At 34.0% G+C, this 23,505-nt stretch overlaps 1 protein-coding gene across 7 annotated transcripts in view; it reads right to left on the reverse strand.

The window, feature by feature from the left end:
* CADM2 (cell adhesion molecule 2) overlaps nucleotides 1–23,505 on the reverse strand; it is a gene marked incomplete at both ends in the record, with an annotated part of 1,063,002 nt that overhangs the window by 1,038,874 nt on the left and 623 nt on the right. The gene's annotated exons all lie outside the window — the stretch shown is intronic.

Below are 23,505 nucleotides of genomic sequence, written 5' to 3' on the forward strand. Positions count from 1 at the left end.
AACAAACCGATTTTATAAGGATTTGTTTTTAGCATCACACTTACAGAGAAGATAGGATCTCCAAAGTATTTGTACAAAATAAGAAACTGATGAAAGACATCTTAATATCAATTTTAGTGGCCTCATAGTTATAACACAAAAATAATACATCAAAAATAAAATATAAAAACTTTAATATTCAAATAGAATGTATGGAAATGTAACTATTCCACTTCAAAAGGGGTACCGTAAGGAGCCACCTCAACTGAAGTAACATTTTTAAAAATTGTATGCTCGTAATTTTTATCTATATTTCAGGACAATATATTAATATTTCATATTTTACTGTTTGATACACTTTTTGTGCTGAATTATTTTATTCGAGAAAAGTAATTTTGTATTGTCTATTAATTAGTCTCATAGCTTCACACTACTATTATTTTTTAAAATCCCAGCTCAAGTTCTAAAGAATTCTTTGAAAGAACAAAGATGATATTCTTATTATATGTATAGTACTCACACATATAACCAGAGAAACTCCAATCCTAATCTTTTCCTCAGTATAAACCCATACCTCTTTGTCTTTTCCATGATATTCCCTCAATTAAAAATGATGTGTGGGTTTGTATCACAATAAAAATTCAGTTCGTTTGTATGCTTGGTAAAAATACCAATCCTGGATTTTAGCGTTATATCCAGATATTTAGTTCATGGTAATACAGACTATCTACATAAATCATCATAAAAAATAGTTATATGTATTTAAAACACTATTTTAAAATTTATGTTCTATATTAATTTTGAAATGTTAAAAATGGATTCCATTTTACATCTACATCTACATCTAGAAACACAAATGAATATTTATTTCATTTAGTAAAAAAAAGACTGACCAATGTGCATGACCTTAAAAATGATGAATCCTTAAAAAGGTATTTTCTCACTGAGAATGTGTCCCTTTAGCACAACATCAGAAGGACAAACAAATCCACACTAGTCTTAATTCAACTAAAAGTCAGTGAGTGAGGGGAGATATCAAATTTTGGTATCCCAAACGTGTGCACAGCAGGTCAACTACAAAGTTCCAGGATTGCTATTTAAAACTTGATTAGATTATTTAAATGAAACCATTTAAAAGTTGTGAATTTTCTGTAAATCTTACTTAAAAAGAGAAGCTCAAAGACAATGTGAGCAGGAATTCTCATGTGGTTTAAAATAATGCCTTCTACTGAAATATAATTGTACTTGAAATCAGAAAAGCAAGAGAATGTAATCACCTCATAGAACTTGGCAACAGCTCCCACTTGGGTAGTACACTTTTTGCCTATGTTGCTGATATTTGATTTCATTTAGGTTCGGAAATCCATCCATACAAAAGTAAGATGACTCTTTCCAGGAATGCATTTAATACTTTCAACAAAGAAAAGGACTCTCTCCAGTACATTCTGATTTACCGGAAGGAAAGAAGGAAGGAAGGAAGAAAGAAAGGGAGGAAGGGAGGAATGGAGGAAGAGAGGGAGGAAGGGAAATAAGTCAAGTAGAAGCTGTCTACAACTCAAATACAGAAGTGATCTTCAAGCTGTTTCTATAGCTGTAGAATATCTAAAATGTAAGTTACTTAGCTTTAAAGTATACTCCTTTTAAAACATTTTATGGCCACTTTTCTCCCAATACTTATATATAGATTTATAAACAGCAATATACTACATTGCATCCTCCCTTTTTCTTCCTTCTATATTCCTCCTTTCTCTAGTGTTCCTGTTGAAACAACTTTACACTATGAAATGAAAGAATATAACGTTATATCCTTTTAAAATTTTCTGTGATTATTTTCAGGATTCTCCAATCTTTCTCATTCAATTGCCTTTTAATTCCTATAATATTCTCTTTAAAATATTTTATGAAATGCCATCGAACAATGTGCATTCAAAATTCTGAGGACCTAATGCAAACTTCTGATTTAACAGTTTTAAAAATCTGCTCTCACAATTTATTGCTCTCACAATCAGGTATTTTACTATGTTAATGAAATAACCCTCACAATTACCTGTGAGATGGCTATCACAGTGCTTATTTTTCAGGTGAAATACCTTAGGCTCAGAGAGGTAAAATCACTTGCTCAAAGTCACACAGCAAAGCAAGATCAGAGGTCAGTCTGGCGTATTTCAAAAGCACAACATACTACCACCCTCTGCACCTGCGGTTATGTTTCTCTAACTGCAGATAACAGTACAACATAAAATGGTTACTGTTTATTATTATTATTATTATTACTAGGAATACCAAAAATGAATAAAGAGTGACTGAGCCTGGAAGATACTCTCACCAGGTTACTTTCCAAAATGTGACTAAATGTGTTATTAGAGAACATGCACATGTGCATAAACTCTTCTTATCTGTTTATATTTTGCTGTTCATAATAAATTACTTTGAAACCCATTAATAGGGTAAGTGAGGTGATCATCACCCTGAATTACATTTCCTAATTCTGTTCTTTCCGTGGCAATTGTAAAATCCACAGGCTTAGCAATGGGTGGGAAAAAAAGAATGTTCCCTGCAGCTGCAGCTGACTTTCTGGCAGACTCGGAAAGCAACTGTGTTGGCAGCTTAACCGGGCATCTGGGGCTGTCGGTGAATTAGTCTGAGTACTGACCTTCTAGATGGCCTATAAACACTCTGCGTTTGCCTTGCTCCATAATGAAGGGAATTTAACTCTTTGTACGATTATGATTAGAGGTTATTATGAAATCCTCTCTAAATTAATAAATGTAACCTTTAATGACATACTTACAAAGGAAATAAGCGTTTGGCTTTCTAAAGAACAAATTCTGTTTGATAAGAGTGAAATTTTGGATTTATTAGAACTTGTGCAAACTGGTTTCATGAAGAGCTATCTCATGATTTGAGGCCCTTCAGTTCTCTTTATCTCTAAGAGGGCACACTTCTAAATCATTCAATAAATGCAAAAAAAAAAAAAACCCATCTATCCTTTCAGACACCAAGAAAGCATTTCACCACTTTCTAGTCTGGAAATTATTTCTTAACTAAAGTCTAAAGTACTCTTGGAGTAGTTTAAGGACATTATTTTAACCCTTATGAATATAAAAAAGCAGTTGTTTATGGCACTTAGTGCAAAATAATCTTCATTTATTGAAGTCTACTCCTGGAATCACCAAGCTTTTTTATTTTATCCTTTTTAGGTTAATAATTTCTAATAGTTTAAGATTTTTCTTGCAAGTGTTTTACGAAATGAATATTCTTCAGTGATCCCTCTTCTAGTTATTCATGCCTCTCTTATCAGAGAATAGGGTGAAAAGTCAGAAATGCAATAAATTATTATGTACACATTAAAACAAATGACATCATAATAAGGTTATTGGTTTACATACTGATATTGTTTTATATACTGATATATCTATAGTATGCCAATATAACAATACATATATGAATATATATACATAATGGACATGCATTTTTAAAACACATTAATTGTATATCAGTAGAATTTTATAAACACAGCTAATAATTGATTTTATCATTTTAAAACACATATTTAATTAAAGCTTTTCATTTAATGATGAAGACATAATCATATCCTAACCTTTGCAAACTATACCTATTTATTTTATTTTATTTGTGGACTTCGGGTCAACCTTCAAGTTGAAAGACAGCTTGGAGATGATCCAAGTCTAATACCCCCAAGTAACTGACCCCTAGAGAGATAAGCTGTTTCCCCAGGTGACAGAGCCGATGGCACAGTCATCATCAAAACTTTAATTCTTGATGCCCTATCCCTTTTACTTTCCATTTACACTATGCTGCCTCTGAAATAAGATTTAAATAGGGTTGAAATGAGATCATGTTTAAATCTAAAGTACAGCAGAGCTTATTTTAAACTTTCATCCAATTTTACTATAATATGTTTCTTATGTAGAGTTTCCCCTATGGCCTATTATGATCTTTGGTTTTATTTTTTTCACATAATGCAGTTATAATTCCGTGACTTTAGAAAAATTTCTGATGTAAAGAATGCACACACACACACACACACACACTGAACTATATACTAGCAATGATAAAAAGCTAATATGGAGAATATATTAATACTTTGAAAACTGTTCTTATGGCATTTCAACAAGGAAATTCCCCTGCTCTATGTTCATTTATTGTTTTAAATGAGCAACAGCAGCATTGTGCTTTATTTCAAGTCTACTGCAATAAACACAATTACAAATGTTCTCAAATAACAAATGATCTATAATCAAATGTGGAACATGATGTGTCTAAAAAGAAGAACTTAAAGAATTTTACTACATAATAACTAATCTTAAGTAGGTATGTTTTAAATATAAGTGTTAATTTGGTTTTTGTTCACTATAGGAAGTCACTCAAAAAGTAAAGTCTTTTATTTAAAAAAATAAATCAAAAGCATCATATTCATTCGTGTTAGAAATTTTACTGAATAGCTGTGTGCCAGATAATATTCCAAAAGTAGAAGATAAAATCAGTAAACAATATCCTTGCACTCACAGAGCTTAGGGTCTACAGAGAAAAGGCAGAAAATATAAACAAGTTAGTAAAACAACAAGATAATTTCTGACAATGATGCTAATGTCTTAGATAACATCAGGGGACTACTTTAGATTATTAGTACATTTAGATTAATTTCTTGATGCTTAGATTAGCCAACGTAACTATTTTATTTCTAAATGTCACATTTTTCTAATTTACAATATATTTTTAAGTGAAATGAGAAGACAAACTTTTTGTAATGCCTTAATTCTCTTTTAAAAGTTTTTATTTTTAGACTTTCGGATAAAGAAGATGGCTCCCTAAAATGTCAATTTCTCAATAATTTTTAAAAATTTAGTTTCAAACGAGCAATGTTCCTTTTGAAGCACCTGCTGATTGACACATTAGGAATTAAATGTAGAGGCTGCCTTTGTAAGCTTTGTTTTGTTTTATTTTGTTTTGAAATCACTCTCTCATGAAACAAACCAATGATTAAACCATTGGTCTGTTTTTAGGAGCTGTTCTGCTGTGGTGTTTTTCCCAGTTTTACAACTGAACATATGTAGCCAATAATAAGATGCTGTAAGCAGCTAGGGTAGGGGTTGCCAGAGAAAGAGAACCAGGCATGGCTTTCTGGACATAGAAGAAGACATTTTTCACCTAAACCATTTTGTGATCTAAGCCTGGACACTAATGCTTGTCCTTGAACAGGTCTCAGTAATTAATGATCTTAAGGGTACAAAAGAATGCAGGAAAAAATTACTGTTATCAGGAAGAGAAGTAACAACAACAAAGGTAATATATCAGTTGTAAAGACTCCCAGTTTTGTTTGGTAAGATTAGCCTGAAGCACTCAACCATCAGATCAACTAGAACCTAAGGGATGATGTTGACATTTTCTGACACTCCTGACTTCAGTAAACTAAACTTGGACTCTATAGACCTTTGCCCCAATTCTATGCTGAATTTTCCTCTGATCAAGCCCCTTCATGAATATGTATATACTCTTAGCCTAAAACTTCCCCAGTTTTGTTGTTGCGGAAACACTGCTTTGGGAAAGATCCCCAGTGTTTACCTTACTGCTGCAAGTAATAAAATCCTTCCTTCCCCTGACCTTTAGCTTGGTTGTGTCTTTTGGCTAAACACCCACCAAGAGGTGAACCCAGTTTTTCGGGGAACAATTCTTTTTGAAAAGTTGACAATTTGTAAACTGCAAAGCCATAATATGAAGATCTCCTGAGATTGACCTTCAATATACAATTACTTCCTAATCATTGTATTCCATCTCTTCCACTCATATTAATGCCAACATAGTAAGACTGGGTTCAAATTTTAAGACAAATTAGATCTTGACACAATCAAAGCCAACTAGCAGAGATATATTTAGAAAGCTCTCAGTTTGTTAAGTTGTATATGAAAGTATATTAAGTTTATGATACAACATTTTCCCCAAGGTTATCCATTGTGTTATTATTGGCCATATGTGACTAATATTAATTATACTTATCTATAACAGCGTTAGAATTCTTCATTGCTTGTGTTGCCTCACTACAATTAGGTTCTAGACATACTGCACCAAAGATCATCCAAAATTCTTATTTAGTTATATGCTAATCTCCTTCACCATGTACAATGTCTCTAGCTATTGGGTCCATCAAAATTTGATTTGTTAACATACACTGCAATTTTATATCAAGACTCATTTGGAGATTCTATTTTCTATCAGCCTAATAAGGAAAAATATACTTAAAGGTACAAAGATTTACATCCATCCTCTCCATGATACTGTTGCTTTTATTCTCTTAATTATCACCAGTCCCTTTACTGACTTTTTCACTTATTCTGCTATCTGACTCTGATTTCAAAAGAAATCCAGAAATCCCTTACTTATTGTAGTTTTCTTTCTTTAGTCTATTTTTTAAAGTGAAAAACACCTTTAGACCGATGAGATATAAATCTTTCATCATTGATAAAATATGGCAAAATGAAAAGGATCCTCATCAGAAGTTTCCAAAGGAGCATTTGGAAAAATGAAGCTCTTCCAAAAAACTGACATGCCATGTAATCTACTTGCTGCCCCTGATTACTAACAGTCAGTGGCTTAGGCTATAGTGCTTGATATTAATCTTCATCAAAAATAATTGTGAAGGGCTTCCCTGGTGGCGCAGTGGTTGAGAATCCGCCTGCCGATGCAGGGGACACGGGTTCCTTCCCCAGTCTGGGAAGATCCCACATGCCGCGCAGCGGCTGGGCCCGTGAGCCATGGCGGCTGAGCCTGCGCGTCCGGAGCCTGTGCTCTGCAACGGAAGAGGCCACAACAGTGAGAGGCCCGAGTACCGAAAAAAAAATAATAATAATAGTAATAATAATTGTGAAGAAAGCCTCTTTTTATTCTAACACTAGGTCTCTAATAAATAAATAACCAGAATAAATTATGAAAAAATCATGCATTATTTTTGGTGTTAATTCTGGAGCCTGAGTCCAAGAAGAAAGCATATTGCCAGAGATGCGTTTTAGTCTCTTCCTTACCAATTTACTTCTAAAACAATAAGCAGTTACCCGAGTTACAACATAGGTTTTTGTATTTTTGACATTTAAGAAGTGAAATAACCTGTACACTTTCTATATTCTGGGAGGAAAAATAATCTTAAAATATATTCACTTATAATTTAGATGTTTTTTCACCAAATATCATGCTTTATTTAAAGTATGGTGTATTTTAAAAATAGGCTATCGATTATATAAAGGATTGGTCTTGATGACAGTGCCATTTAAATTTCCATAATATAAATCTGGCATTTAATATGTTAAAGTTGAGTATTCTTTTTATTAGTACTGCTGTCAAAATGTCAACTTTAAAAAAGTGGAAATCATAAACACACTGCATATTTTTGAACAAATCTATGAATACCTTTCATAATTTCTTTGTCTAATCCAAGCTTTACTTTCATAATGATAGTATCTAAGAGTTAGAAAGTATTTTTTGCAATACAAAAAATTAACACCCAAAACATACTGACTTTCGATCTAATCCCAAAGTGTTTATATTATTAGGTTTCTTCACACTTTAAGGTTATGGCAATATAAAATGGGAGTTACCTAATCCTTCTTAGAAAATTTTTCATTTGATAGAAAATGAAGGCGTTCTTGTTAATGAATAATCTCAATTCCCTTATGCAGTTTCCCCAATCTGAACTCTTATTTGACAAATGTTTAACCACTGGCATTCATCCTAATACTTGTGACTTCCATTTCATTCGAGACCAGACATGAGCACAGAAGTATAGCAGCACTTTCACTTAGGCTTATTAGCCTACAAGATGTTCATCTCAGAGATTATCTCTCTGCATTGTAAAATGACATGCCACGGAACCATCCTGAAATTCCATATTGATTCTGTCTTCTAAAGATAAAAGATTTGGGAGATAACAGAAAACACAAAAAGTTTTCTGTATCACATTCACTTTTCTATTAAGGTAAAACTTAAATGTTTTATGATGTAAATAGCTAGGAGGATTTATTCTATCCGAAAAAAAGAAGGATATAGATTATTTTTGTCCCCATTCAAAATGATAGAACTACAATTCTACAAGAAAACACATGGGTAGAACTCTTGAAGTACTTCATCTTTATTTTATATTAAAGATTTACATTAGAGAATAAATTGCGTGATATACTCTTCTCCAAAGGTATTGAAAAATCATTAAGAAACAACTTACAAGATGATTTTTGATGGAAAAAACTGCAACCCTTTAAAATTTTCTCTTATCTGATTCTCTAAACCTAACGATATCTGAAAGAAGTCATAATTCTTACCAAGAAAATATACCCCAGAAATACCAGTCTACTAAATATACATGGACAGTGGGGTAACATTGTTTGTTGTTGTTTACTCTGAAATAGGTTTTTTATTTTATTTCGGACTATCAAGTACCACCAAGATCATTGGAACACACAATTAACGATATCTAGAAAAATGAAAATATTACTGATCGCTTAATTGAGGCTACTTTTCTTATAAGGAAGTAAATTAAGCAAACAACTCCTTTTCAAGGGAAAGGTTTTCTTTTTTTCTTTGTTGAAAAGTTTACTTGAATTTTTTTTAGTATTTCAAATAATGTAAATAAGTTTTCCTTGAGCTTATGCATTTTGTGGCATTTTTATATTAAATCAACTCTGTACAAAAATTTTACCACTTTAAATTTTGATTAAATTAATAGTAAGTGGTTTGGCAAGTAAAAGAGCCAAAGCATTTAAAAACACATAATAACATAAATAGCTGAAGATTTCAGAATTTTATACATTATCTTAAATGATGAAGGAATGAGACATTGTAAACTGTGACACAGCTTACTGCTTAGGAAGAAAATTTTTATCTGCTGTATGAAAATGCTGCTGAAAACAAAGATGCAAGATCAACATAAACTTAGTTGTTTAATAAAAATAGTGCCACTATAAACCAAAACTGTATCTTACCGAATGCACCTATTGTATGAAAGTGTTTTAATGAATTGAGAAAAGAACCAAAGAAGTCACTAAGACACAAAGATGACAGAACAGCACCACCTAGTTCCCTCTAGGAAAGTTTCCAATTATGTATGCATCTCTGACTTACTTTGGAAAACTGAATATACTTTCAAAATAAATCATTTAGTATAAAACTACACTCTTGTAAATTGTCACCTACAACAGAGCACTTACTGGAATTGCTTTAATTTTAAAGTTTCCTTTAAAATATAAAGAAAGCGAAATTAAAGATTACCGTTAGGCTGAGGTTTTTCTAGCTGTGCAATGTACTGTTGAGTGAAATCCAGATAAATAAGTCTTTAAATAGAGTAATTATACATGCTAGACAACCACCATTATGATTTCTAGAGGATACATCAATGTTTTTTATCTTATCTATTATAAGGTATATATCACCTACTCCAGGGATCACACTGGCCAGTGAGGTATACTATTCAAAAATACCATATAATCTCTTAGAAATATGACATCATTTGCATATTGAGGTCATCAAAGTTAAATATTAAAGGAAGTAATATAAAGACATCAAGAATATTTTAAGCCCGTTCGTATGATTTTGTATTTTCTCTCTAACCCTTAAAATAATTGTATAAAAAATTCACTTTATTTAAAAAAAAATAATTGTATCCTCATCCATTTGACAGTTTTGTTTACCAGGTGATTAATATTTCATATCATACTAATTAATATTTCAATCATATTCAGAGAGATTCAGCAGGAGGAAATATTTCAGGAGCGACATTTAATCGGCACTATCAAAAGGCCATATTACAGAAGTACAGGTTTTAATCAGGCACGATGTACTGTAATATAAGCGAGGGACGGCGTTTTAATATATATGACACAGTACAAGGAACACTGTTTCTAGATAGGACACTTTCAAAATGTTTTCCCTGAGGCATCAGCAGCTCTTTAAATGACTGTTGCTGGTAACATCAGAATTGCTCAAGCAGAACTTCAGCTCTAAAAAACTAAATATTGTTGCTTCTTACATAGATCCTTCTCACAGACCTCTTCTCCCGTACATTCCCTCTGCTGACCTGGTCATCTACGGTTCTGGCCCACTGAGCCTTTATGAAATTAAATGAATCACCCTCTTGAACAAATCAGTTAGAATAGAACAGGCTTGAATATTTCTGTTCACTTGTCAGCTTCTTTCAACTTGTGTTAATAAAATAAAGAAAGAAACTGGCATCATACTGAGAATGTTTTCATGATAAACAACTGGAGGAAATGAGAGCCCTTTAGTCCAACCTTAAATAAAAATGTTAAAAGCCCAGTGAGGTTTATAATATTGTTTCTAAATCAGTGATTTCATACCCTCATTGATATATCCACATTTTGTTGCTATGGAAAAGATATTAACATAAAAATAAAATTTTTATTTTTATTTCAGAGAAAAAAACAATTAAGGCATTGTAATATTTTGATTTGTTTATTCTGTATCTCAGTCACTAGAATGCGAGTTCCATAAGAGCAGAAACTATTTCCATCTTGTCTACTTGTATATCCAACATTTACAATGCTGCCTTCAAGTACATATTTCTTGAAAAATGAATCAATAAATGAATAAGTTATGTTTAAGAAAATCAATGGCTATGAAAAATAAAATGATTGTAGAAGTTTTTACATACACACATATTAAATGCATAGAAATACAAAGATGAACTCAAAATTAAAACTTAATTCAATCCACTCCCTAATAAAAATGACTAACAGAGCAACAGTTTACTAATTTTCAAAATTGATCTATGGATGTAATTTCATTAGAAAAAACTGTATGACCCAAACTCAGGCTGATGGCTACAAAATTAATTCATAAAAGTCATTGACAGAGGGGAAAAAGTTCTGAAATTTATACAGACACGTATCAGAATAACAATCTCTTAACATGTGTAAAAATGTTAAATACTGAATAATGCATGAGTAGATATAAAAAATTAAATTTTAGTAAAAGGTATTTAAGGGCACACAGTTACTGTTATAGTGACTGTGTTATAAAAGATTTTTAGGTGGAAAGTGAAAAGAAAAACAGCATTTCTGCAGTTTGCCATCATCCATAAGATCCTTCTACAACATATTGCCAAAGAACGGATGTGGTTCCAATCTCTCAATTCACAGATGAAAAAACTAAGCTGCAAGAGAAGTAACTCACTCATATCTAAAATAGTGGCATGGCTTTGATGAGAGCTTGGGTCCCTTGATTCCTACCGTTACATCTTGATGCTGCAGGGCACTTCCAAAAATCAAAGTCTAAATTAGTTCAGTGGTATCTCCTCCCTCTATAGAATAGAGAACTCTCACTACAAAATAAAAGACATTCAGCAGGTCAACCTCACTACCACTCCCACACTAACTGTATTTTGACATGGCAGTTCCTTGTATTCTACTCAAGGATCATGGGTATCCATTATTGCCTCTTCCTCTATCACCAAGTCACTCCCATTCTCCATCTGTGTACACTAAGATGATGTGAAGCTCTCCGGAGGAAGTATTTCTAATGCCTGAACATGTTTACTGCTATCTTATAGTAAGACCATTATTATATGATAAAAAGATGATCAGTCTTCCCAACCTGTCCATACCCATCTATCAAACATAGTTGTTGTATTATAAAATGTACTTTTATGCTGTCACATCCTTTAAAGATAATCTGTTCTGCTTTGTTGGTAGTCTGTATCTGTACAGTCAATAAAATTGGGTAAAGCAAAACAAAAATTTAAAGTAAATCGGACTTTAATGACCTCTATCAGACCTCTAAAAAACTATGAAATTATCTCTACCAATGTCTTTAACTTAGCTATCCCACAGAAATGAAAGGATATGGAGAATTGAAGTTCACAACACCATTAGTCTTACCTCACCCACAGCATTTCTATGTTATATATATATATATATATGTATATGTATATATATATATATATATATATATATATATATATATATATACACACACACATATATAAGTATAAAGCAAGCCAGTGGACATGAAACTATCCTTTATAAATGTTTCTTGACCTTTAAAAATATATTCGTAAATATTATCAAACACACTTCTTTTTCATGTTAGTTACCATCAAATCTTTTTATAAAGACAATGCACTTAGTACAATATATTTTTGGTGAATATTATGGATGTTGTTCTTAATTTGGCCACTTTCAACAAGAATGGGGTCTGAAATGCTTTAGCATTTAAAGTAATAGAGAAAGGTACTTCCTTCTCATATCAAACTGAAAATTCAATTTCTGAGTGGTCCATTATGACAAAAATGTTGAGAAATATAAAGGTGTGATTCTTCCACACATTTCTAGTGTTTCATATACTATATGATTACACATAAAAAAATTTAAATATGTCACTTCTAACCATAGATTTATAGGATATCTCAATATAATGAATAAAATTCAGTAACAGATTAAAAAAATTTTTCATCAGAACAGTGATATAGTCAACAAAATTGATTCCCAAACTATCTTCCTTCTTTTTTTTTTTTTTTTGCGGTACGTGGGCCTCTCACTTTTGTGGCCTCTCCCGTTGTGGAGCACAGGCTCCGGACGTGCAGGCTCAGCGGCCATGGCTCACGGGCCCAGCCGCTCCGCAACATGTGGGATCTTCCCAGACCGGGACACGAACCCGTGTCCCCTGCATCGGCAGGCGGACTCTCAACCACTGCGCCACCAGGGAAGCCCTATCTTCCCTTTTTTTCACTAGGATCTGGAAAGTGAATCAGCTGGGGCTAAACAAAAGCCACGTTATAGATGAGATTATTCTTACCTGGCTGTTGCATCATACTGACACTCACATCTTCACATAAAGCAAGATTTTCGGTACTAACAGAAGCTATGGGGGAATATAATTCTAATATTAACTTCATAAAGTGGTAATAACCCTCAATAAATTGAGATAGTTTAATCTACTTTGAATATCTGTTAACTGAATGTGTATTTCTAGCAGGAGGATGATACAGTGATTTGGCTTCAAGTAAATCTTAACTTAGCCTACTTAATAATATCCTTTCAAGTGCCAAGAGTCATGAAACAGTCAAAAATCTGAAAGACAATTGGGAAATGAATTTTTTAAATTTGAAGAAAAACTATATAACTTTTAAGAAAAACTACATTTCTCTGGGACATTTTAGGAAAAGTATTCTTAAAACACTTTATGTGGAAATAGAGTCACTACAAATTGTAGAAAGTCTTTTCACTGTTGGAGTTCAGCTCCCAGTAACTATATTTAAATTCTCTTCAAAAAGCAGTTAATATTCCCATTCTACCTCCCACTGTCTTTCCAAATGCAAAAAGAAAACTAAATCAAATTCAACCATAGCAAATGTGTGTCCTCAATTGTAGAAGTATGACTTAGCATTAAATATATATATATATATATATATATATATATTTAGAATTTTCTTTAAAAGCCCTTTTAAATAAAACAAAAGGAAACTCCCCAAGTTAAACTGAGAAGAATATACCCTGAATCTGTACTTCAAGGACTACTCAGAGCACCTCTGCTCTACAGCTTGGCAATAACAAAAGCAGGTCAGTCCTCACTGATAATCTGGCAGATCAAGGTCAGTTTGTAATTCCTCTTTGTTTATACATTTATCCAGAAATACCAGCTACTCTAAATAGAACAGTAAGATGATTTGGCTTCATGTTTATCCAAAGTCATCATCAGGAATATTTTTGGGGCCAGGGGTACATAAAAAAAGACAAAGGGTTACAATGCCCAGAGAAATCAGGGAGGTTCAAAGCTATGAGACGAATGTTTTCAGGGCAAATTTGAACTGACTACCTTAACTGAAAGGAGTGATTCTACATTTTTTGTGAAGTATGTCATTATTTAGAATCATATTTCTTAGTGTTCATTTTTGTCTTCTCCCTGTACTTTACATACAGATGAAAATTGATTGCAAATATTTATTCTATTTGGAATACTGTATTGGCATTTTGGCAATTATAAATACTTAAATATTATTTGGATCCAATTAAAGAGATGCATCATGATTAAATGGATTGGAAGAGAACTAATCAATCAGTGGAATGAAAACATTAAAAAATAGACATTTTATTAGGCAGTTGAAATAAAATGAAGACTAAGACCCTGCACTCTAGGGGCTTATAGTCCACTAGAGGAGACAGACAGATAAATACCTAACATTCAAAATGCCATAATAAAAATATATGCAGGGGTTATATAGATCATAACATAGACAAAATAAAATGCTTAGTTCTCTCATAAACTAAGAAAACATAAATGCTTAAAATAATCAATAAAGGGCAGATGGCACTCTTTTGTCTACTAAAAAAAACACATCAGATTCTGGTCAAAATTTCTCATAAAAAACTCTCACGGTTCCTGGACATTAGCATTTTTTTAGCTACCATTAATAATAATATGGCTTGGAAAATCATGCAGTTGTGTAAAATAATGAAACAAAAATTCGTTAAAAGTGTCAGTATATCAACTTATAAAATGCTTTTTACTGCAATAGTCATAAAAAAAGAAAGAACAGTTGTATTTACAAATTAAACTCAAATTTTTTGATGATATATAACCCAGGAATACAAGTAAGTCAATTAATATAAGTATACTCTCAAACTCATGTAATGTAGGAAAATATCCTTTTTATAAATGGTGACGTACTAAAATGAGCAAATTATTTGCAGCTATCCTTCCACAAATATGGTCTCTCTAAAAAAAAAAAAGTGTTTCTTTCTCCCTTTCTTTCTCTCTCTCTCGTTCAATATTCCTATATATTTGCACAGTTGTCCACATTGCATCCAAATCAAAACCTGAAAATATAATGTTTTAAATTTGGCAATGTACTGACATTTAGCAGCCCATGAAGATTGCAGGCAATTAATACTATCTAAAGATCTATAGCCTCAAATAATAACCAGCATAATTTCAAGATCCCACCATAGCAAAATGTGTTAATGGGCTAGTTAGGGAATAGAGTATTGATTCAGGAACAATTTCTGATTCTTCTTTTTCTTTGGGAGAGTGAAAGGGACAATCCCTATTCAGGACAGGGGAAACACATTTTCACTCATTATTTTATTTCATTCCCAGAGCAAAGAACTATTTAGAAATAACAGATACTGTATTCTGCATCACAATGGTGAATTTCATTCTGCCTTGGCAGGGTAACTAGTAAGTGTAGAATGTGAGTAACTGCTTGCTATACTGGAGTCATAGATATATAATTGCCTTCAGAAACATCCTTCTCTGAATACCACCTACACATTAATACATGACAGTGAACTTACAGCCAGACCCCTTGTTCTATCCACATGATCCCTGAAAAGGCTTTGAAATGAGGACACGTGCATAAATAAGGCACATTGAATATCACAGTACATGTAACAAACTAGAGTATTATGAATCCTTAGGGGAAACTCATAGAACTAATACATTCTCTAAAGAAAGCTGCACATGAGTAAAGAGAGCCTAAAATGCTAATTAGACCCTCTCAGTGAAAGCTATAGAAAAGTTGATTCCTGAATCCTGAAGTTGGGCACAGAATGGAACATTTGTATACAGAAAGACTGAAGGGGAAAAAAAAAAGAATTTGGCATAAAAGCCCTTCAATAGATGATTTACACAATTCTTGAGAAAATAAATGAAGCAAAATAAAAGGATAACGGTGGGAGAATTCCAAATCTCCTGAAAGGGTTAAGTAGAAGTGATTTCCTATTAGAAAAGAGTTATGTAACAACAGAGGGAAATACACAGCCTAGCATATGCTAATTTAGTCAGCTTTGCCAGGCGTTTCTGTGTGTTTGGCTGCCTGACTCACATTCCTTCCCTCCTCTTTTTGCCATTTTTATTATGAGACTAAGAAGGTTGAACTCTCACGAAATGCAATGATAACAATAACAAAAACAACTAAATTCACACTGTACGTGTTTTATCCTTGCTAAAACACTGGGGTACAAGCCTTGGAAGTTGAAAGAAAAAACACACAATCTGGACATATTCAGTTCATAGGTTTAGCAAAACTCCCTTCAACTAAACCAGCCCCCATGAATGTCTTTTAATGGGTCTTGCAGGTGGGTAGAACGGTGTGGAGTGGGGGGATATTATATTCCTAGAGAATATAAAGGAAGCTGAGTTACTATTCAGATATCAGACCATAAAATAGATTGCAATAAAGGAATGACAAATCAGAAGCTTATTGTGCATTTTATTTGCTTTTAAATACAAATATTCTAATCATCCCTCATTTCAGCCTAAGTCTACTACTTAAAATTGAAAGCAGAGGACATATAAAGTATGAGAAGGAATGGAAGGTATATATGTCAGGGACATTTTCTCCAGCAGGGATATAGGGCAAGCTAACGTAAAATATGAATCTATTATGAAAGTAGAAACATATTTTATGCACCATAAATTTTAGGTTTTGATGTTTAAGTAAGCATTATGGGAGGCACTTGTATCTTTAAATGCAAACAATTTTAGCAAAGAAGCTAAAAATATTTCTTTACAAGAACAAATTAATTGGTTTTATAAATTATACTGAATCAATATAACAGTTATACACTTAGCAGTTGGCAGCACATCCTTGTCAGGAAAGGTGCTTTCTCACTCTGTTCCCAAAGATGATTTTAGATAAACAACGCACTGTCACTGTAACTAAGCCATCATCAAATCTATAAAATTATTAGGGGGGGTCAAGTTAACCTATAAATGGACTTTTGTATGCTTATGTGAAATTATTTACACTATTTGATCACACTTAGCTTTAAGATTTTTTGTTCTTCAAAGCAAATGAATGCTTATTTTTGTATTCTAAACATCACTGATGACGTCAGTATCTAGCCCCCAGAATAACTGCTTAACTGTGACTAAACAGGGGCTTCCCCTTCAGCATTCAAATGGCTGAAAGATAGTTTAAATATTCAAGTGGAAACTATTTGCTGACTCAGAAAGAGTTATCCCCAGTGTTGAATAATGACTGTCTTAATATTTACTTCAAAGGCCTCTAAAATAGAATGTGAATAATTAATGGCTGGCTCTCTCCATGGCAGGTCTCCTTACAACCTCAGCCCTGTCTCTATTCAGGTAGCAGTAGGTTCTCATCACTCAGTTTTATAAGCACAAAAGAAGATCCAGAATAAATGCTCAGCTCTATTGCAAATTCAGAAACTGTAAACCTTGCGTGTATGTGTTTTTAAGTGGAAAAGTTAATCATTGCTGCAGCCTAAGAAAATGTATTCAAATAATACCTTTTTTAACCTTCATAAAAAGGGTAAAAGAAAATAATAAGTGCAAACAAAATAAACTTTTCCTTTTTCCTCACACTTCATCCCTGAGAGCCCCAAGCTCTAATTATGTACAAAATTATAAGCACGTCCTTCAAACATCTTTACAGTTAAAAATAACTGTAAATTTTAGGCTTGTATGTGCATATATATAGATAAATGATTGAGGAATATTTCCTTTCTCAGTAATTACATCTTTGATTTGGGCATTAATATTTAACTCATGCCTAATTAAGCAGAATATTTACTTTCCTAATTTTTATCTATATTACATATTACTAAGATAAAAACAATTCCATATCTGTTTAAAGAAACCTACTGAACACATAAACAGGACCAACTGGCCTCATTTCTAGAATAAAAATCAATATGCATAATATGTTCAATTACTTTGTTCTGTAGCAAATGGAATCAAAATTAAAAATGCTACTTTAGTTACTGTTACCTGATAGGCTTCCATGATAGGTTGCCCATAAGGTCCACAACTCTTACATTTATTAAGGAACATATTTGATGATTTTGCCTGTGTGATAAATAAAATTGTTCAGACAGAAAGGAAATAGTCTCTACTAGTTTGACGTTAACACAAATTCCAATTTATGGCACTAAATAAACTGTGTGAACAAACATTGAACAATTAATTCCTATTTCTTTTAAAACTACTGTATTCTCGAAAAACAGGAAGTGCTGTAATAAGGAAAAAACCAAGGGACTGAGTCCTTACTCACTAAAGGAAGAGGAGGATAACAGAGTATTTGCCAGCTCAACATTGATTAGGTCCAACACATGAAAATAACTGCATAAGAATCCTATTTTAACTTTGCTATTATTTTCATTAAACTGACCCGTGGTCCTGATAGTCTGCAAGATAGTTGCAAGTTTGTACCATTCATTTGATGAAAATATTGATAATTTTATTAGGATTTTTTTACTACATTCATCTCTAAGCAAAATATGTATTCTCTTTTACTTTGCCATGACCTCACGTGATTAGAAATACTCTCTGAATTATTTCTAGTTATGAAAAGCTGAAGGATGGTTCATGTCCACTACAAGCTATGAAATATGAAAAGACTTCCCATTTCACTCATGCCACATGACTGCTTTCCTGAGTGTTCGCCTGCGGCTGCAGAGAACATTAGGCCTGAGATGCCATTTGCAACATCACACAGCAGGGGGCTTCAGCTGCCACAGCTCTAGGTTAATCTTCACCCACCTCTTTACGCAAGGAATTTGCAGAAGATGTCTTTTTTTGATACTACAGAGCTGCACTCCAAAAATGCTTGACATTTTCAAATAAAATGTTGGCAATGAACTTGTCCTTTTAAATATTTTAGGTTAAATCAGTAAATTTAAATCATGCCCTTTATTTATTTTTTTTTCATGACTTGAGTTTGTAATCTTATGCAAAATATTTGTGATTTTTACTTCTGGAAAAGAAAAAAAATATAGGTAGGGAAATCTCATGTCAAAGAACAGCTGATCAAACTGTATTCATCTAAAGATGTATATCAACAGCTATTGCTATGATAATTTTTTATAGGAAAACTGTTTTCTAAACCAATACGACCTATAAAATGTTAAAATTAACTCATATATTATTTAGTAAAGTATAAGTGCTGATATATTATGAGGAGAAGGGACCATTTAACTCCATCATGACTAATTAGGACATACCTATTATTCAACTCAAAACTATTATGCATTTACTAAACTGAGAATAAGAAGATTGCACGGATAAGTAAAGCTCAGGGCTTGCCCTCAGGAAGCTTAAGTTTAATAAAAAACAGGCAAGAGAGCTGTTTTAAGAGGGTAAACAAACCTGTATCTGACAATTCCACAACGGACTTCTGACTTCAGTTTGTGATTTCCACTTCCTTGATTTGTAATTTCCCTTCTCACTGCCTCCTCAACCTACTCAGCTAGCTGCCACACAATGGGCGATTTTGCCAAGGAAGTTTAATGAAGTCTATTAAAACAAGGAGTCTCTATCAATAAATCTCATAGAATGCATGTCAGCACGATCAAATAAAACAATAATATGAAACACCTATGTTATATTATTAATGTACCCCCAAATACTTCATAATAGATAAATTTTACTTGTCTCAACCATTTTTTACCCCATAGACCCTCTTTTTTAAAAAGAAAATTGATTATCACTTGATGTTGATTTCAGGCCACTTTAAAATGCATGCTTAGGATGTCTTCCAACATTTTTGCACATCCATTTGCTGTTTAAGTGATGTAAGTAAGTTTTTCTTTAAGAAAAATGACTATCTCACCATTTAAATGTGGGGCAAATATTTTTCACATATTTGATATTCTGGTGGAAAAAGGAGGAAGAGGCCATCTCAGTTGATGCTTACCTTTGTCAAATTATGTTCCCAGAATTCTACTAGCTGTAGAAATAGGGGAAAAGACAATGAAGTAAGCTTCCACATCTTGATACTAAATTAGTCTAAGAACTCCTCATATTTGCAGAGAGATTATCATAATTACTGTCTGGTGTTTGCTGTTTAAGTCATAGTCATTGACTCTTGTGTACAAAGTCTACTTTTCAAAGTTTTAGCTGTTAATCAAAAAAAGGGAGGAGTGAGCTGTATCTTAGGAACTGCATTCAGCATAAGAAATGAGCTCAACATGGCTAAGGCTACTAGATGTAGAGGGAAAAGAGTGGGAGAGACTTATTTTTAGGAAGCATTAAGTTGTCAATATTTTATTAAGTATATATAAATGTATTTTGCATTACAATGTGTTCTCTAAAAATGTAAGGGGAGGTGCATGACACACTGAGGCAAGTAATATGTATGTCCAACAGACCTTTAACTTGAAGATCTTTCTTTCTAAGTATAACAAATTATTTACTAGAACGTCCCATAGCAACACACACACACACACACACACACACACACACAACCCCTAAAGCCCCAATATTAGTGTTGGGTATGTTTTTGTGTAAGGCTAACTCTAAAAAGGAAATAAAGTTCTCAACAAAATTAGAATCTATGCGTCTCTATTTTGTGGTTACATTTGCCCTTCCTTCCTTTTTGCCCTTTCTAGAATTGTTTGCTGTGTTAAACAAGACAGTCTCCATCTTTGCAGTGTCTCCTCAGGCATGGAAAGTGATACACCTTCAGGGAGGGTCAGCAATTGAACTGGATCTACTCTGTAGCCAAGAAGAGGTCTTAGTTGCAGGTGGTAAGCTTTTACACTCCTCATTCTACAGAAATTCATTTCTTTAACATGTCCCCTGCCCTTGCCCCAGGTTCTCCCTCTGTCTATGATGGAGGAAAATAAAAAAGGGTGCTGTATAGCTTAATACTGAATCAAATTTTATTACCTAAATAGTCTACATTCCAAGTTATACTTTGGTCAGAAACGTTTATTTTCTATCTAACTATGCATTTCCTAAAGACCCATTGAGGATGAAGTAGCAGATGTTGTAGAATAGAACTATTTAAGCCTTTTTTTAAAAACTCATTTTATCATTATCTTGAATCTCACCACTGGCTTATCACTCTACATATTAACAAGCCAAAAGATTGAGGTTGCTTCCCAGGAAAAGTAAAAAATTGTTGACAAGGTAAAACACAGTGAAACCACACGGAAGATGTGTTCAAATGAGTCTTCTTGTCTAAAATAATGCATACCACAAGAAATGGGATAATAATACAAAGGATAAATACATTGATTAGTATGACTTAAGTGAAAATACCACTATAGTGTTGATAACGCTAATAATAAGAAGCTGCAGACTGCGTATAGTATTTGCCTAGTCATAACTACTAACAGGCAGAGCAGACTACCTCCGGCCAAAATCAGTTGCTCACTAGTTCCCCCGCCACCCATCCTTCCCTGTGCATAGAAAGGAAAGACCTGCTAAGTATTTAATCTGTGTCCAGGAAATAAAGCTTTCATTTTACAATCTAACCAAGCCCTAATAAAACAGTAGAGTAGTGGGAGAAACATAAACCTGGACCCTGAAGCAATGTTTTCAGCCAAGACCAAGACAGGAAGGCATGAGCAATTTGTTTGAGCAGGAACTGACAATATCAACAAAGTGTGATGTGTCTGTGGAGCAGTGTTTGATAAATGTGAGGCAGCCATAAACATGAGAAGACAGTCCAGTGGGGCTTTGTGCCTCCTCCCGCTTCTAGTTTTTTTTTTTTTTTTCTTTAAATCTTCTTCTCTCTTTTGGTGTATTAATATGGACTGATCTAAGATGCTCAGAAGTACACATACATCCTTGAGCTGGTGCTCTTTCCCTGGTTGCTGTATAGGACACTTATTTATTTATTTATTTGGACCTGCTGCTTGTTGCAGTGGTACATTTTCTCTGGTATACTTTTCACCCCTCTCCCCCAGTCTGCTGTGAAAGGCAGCGCTGTTTCAATACTTGGTTTACATACTTAATAAAAGAGGCCTATGCCCTTAATAAAAAAGAATGCAGCTGATGGAATCTCTCAGGGTAGAGAAAGAGTAAATCCTCCTTCAGGCTGAGAGAGAGAGACAGAGAGAAAGGCACCAGCAGACAGTTATTTTGCAGTGCACTGAATAGACAATTCACAGGGAAATGTTGAAGGCAGAGAGGAGGCGACCCCCAAGTGCAGTCCATTGCCCACATGTTCTATAATAAATAATCTTCTCGCACCAGCCCAGTAGTGTGTGCAGTGACGTGTCGGGGCCAACATACACAGAATGGCAGGGAAAACACATCCAGTGGTGTCGAATTTTCATCGCAATCACCAAATTAACTGATTTCCCCACATCACACTCCCCTCACTCGGCGTGGCGTGTGCGGACACACACACAGACACATACACACACAGAAGAGCTGAGAAATGCAAGTTACTGAGAGGTGAAGTGGGGTCTCTAGGAGGATGTTTCCGGACGGATTAGAAACCTAAGTAATGTGTCAGCCACCGGATTACTTGCATGAGGGTGGCGGTATAAGCGGTGGGAAATGGGACCAGGCGGCGTAAGCAAGAACAGGCTGTCTGCCTTCTCGGGGATTCTGGCACGTGACATATCTAAAATGTACATCAAACATAAAATGCACAAAGTTACCACAAATTATTCTAACAAATATCTCTGCAAGTTCGGTTAGTTAATTCAGGAAAAATCTGTCCGCTATCCCTTCTTTCACATTCATAAATATGCATAAAAAATATATGGTCCCGGTCTACCGGAGGAGGCTAGGAGAGAGGATGCATTCCAAGAACTTGCTGAAAGATGGTTCATTGACCTCATTTAAATCCTCCAAAGGCCGATTGGGTTTTGCACGCCTGTGGTTCTATGTGTCTTACTTTCAGATTCCTTTTACCCAGGGACGAATAAATTTGATCAACTTATCTTTCCTACAAATACACAAATGATGACAGAGGGGTTAGAGGTGGTCAAAGGTTTATCAAGAAATCAAGAGTCACGTAGCTTAAAAAATATCATATGGACCATAATTTCACATCCATCTTCCCTGTATCTCACACTCAAGCCACATCCCTACACCACTCTCTTCAAAGCAACAATCTTCCGCCTTACAGCCCCTGCCCACTCAGCCCTAGCACGCCGCCTCTGCCTCCACTACCACCCAAAGGGTGCTCTTCCTATGCACTCCTACTCCATTTATTTCATAATCAGCATCGTCCTCCCATTCCACACAGCCCCCTCCTCCCTCCTTCAAAAGAGAGGGTCTGAGGAAAAGTGTACCCCAGTTCCCTAGCCATTCTGCATCCAAACCCAGTGATTTGCATAATAACAGTGTTTTGTGCGGTTTCCCTCCGCTGCGGTCACAGGGGTTCCTACATTTCACGTGAAAGGATAATATTAATTACGGAAAAGAAGCGACAGAGAGCAGATGGAGAGGTAGGGAATCTAAGCGAAAATCCCTTAGCAGTAAAGTAACTGCTAGGGTGCATATGTTTCTTGTCTTAAGAAAAAAAGAAAAAGAAAACCACACAGACTGAATAATAAAAAGTCAGTTTGTTTATAAAGTGGCTTTTGGTCTTTTAATTCTTCCCTTCCCCGGCCCTCTCTTTTTATTTCTTGGTTTATTTATGCATTCTTTCTTTTTCCGTTTACTCTTTTTTTTTCTTTCTTTCTTCCTTCTCTCTTTTAACCTCAGACAGTCTCCTCTCTCTTCCTAGGTGAATGACACGTCTCACAACACATTCCCCCCACCCCTCCCCCGGGGATGTTATTGCAATGCACACAGTGCTGC

Source organism: Mesoplodon mirus (assembly GCF_964341445.2).
Source record: "Mesoplodon mirus genome assembly, chromosome: 6".
Taxonomy (NCBI): domain Eukaryota; kingdom Metazoa; phylum Chordata; class Mammalia; order Artiodactyla; family Ziphiidae; genus Mesoplodon; species Mesoplodon mirus.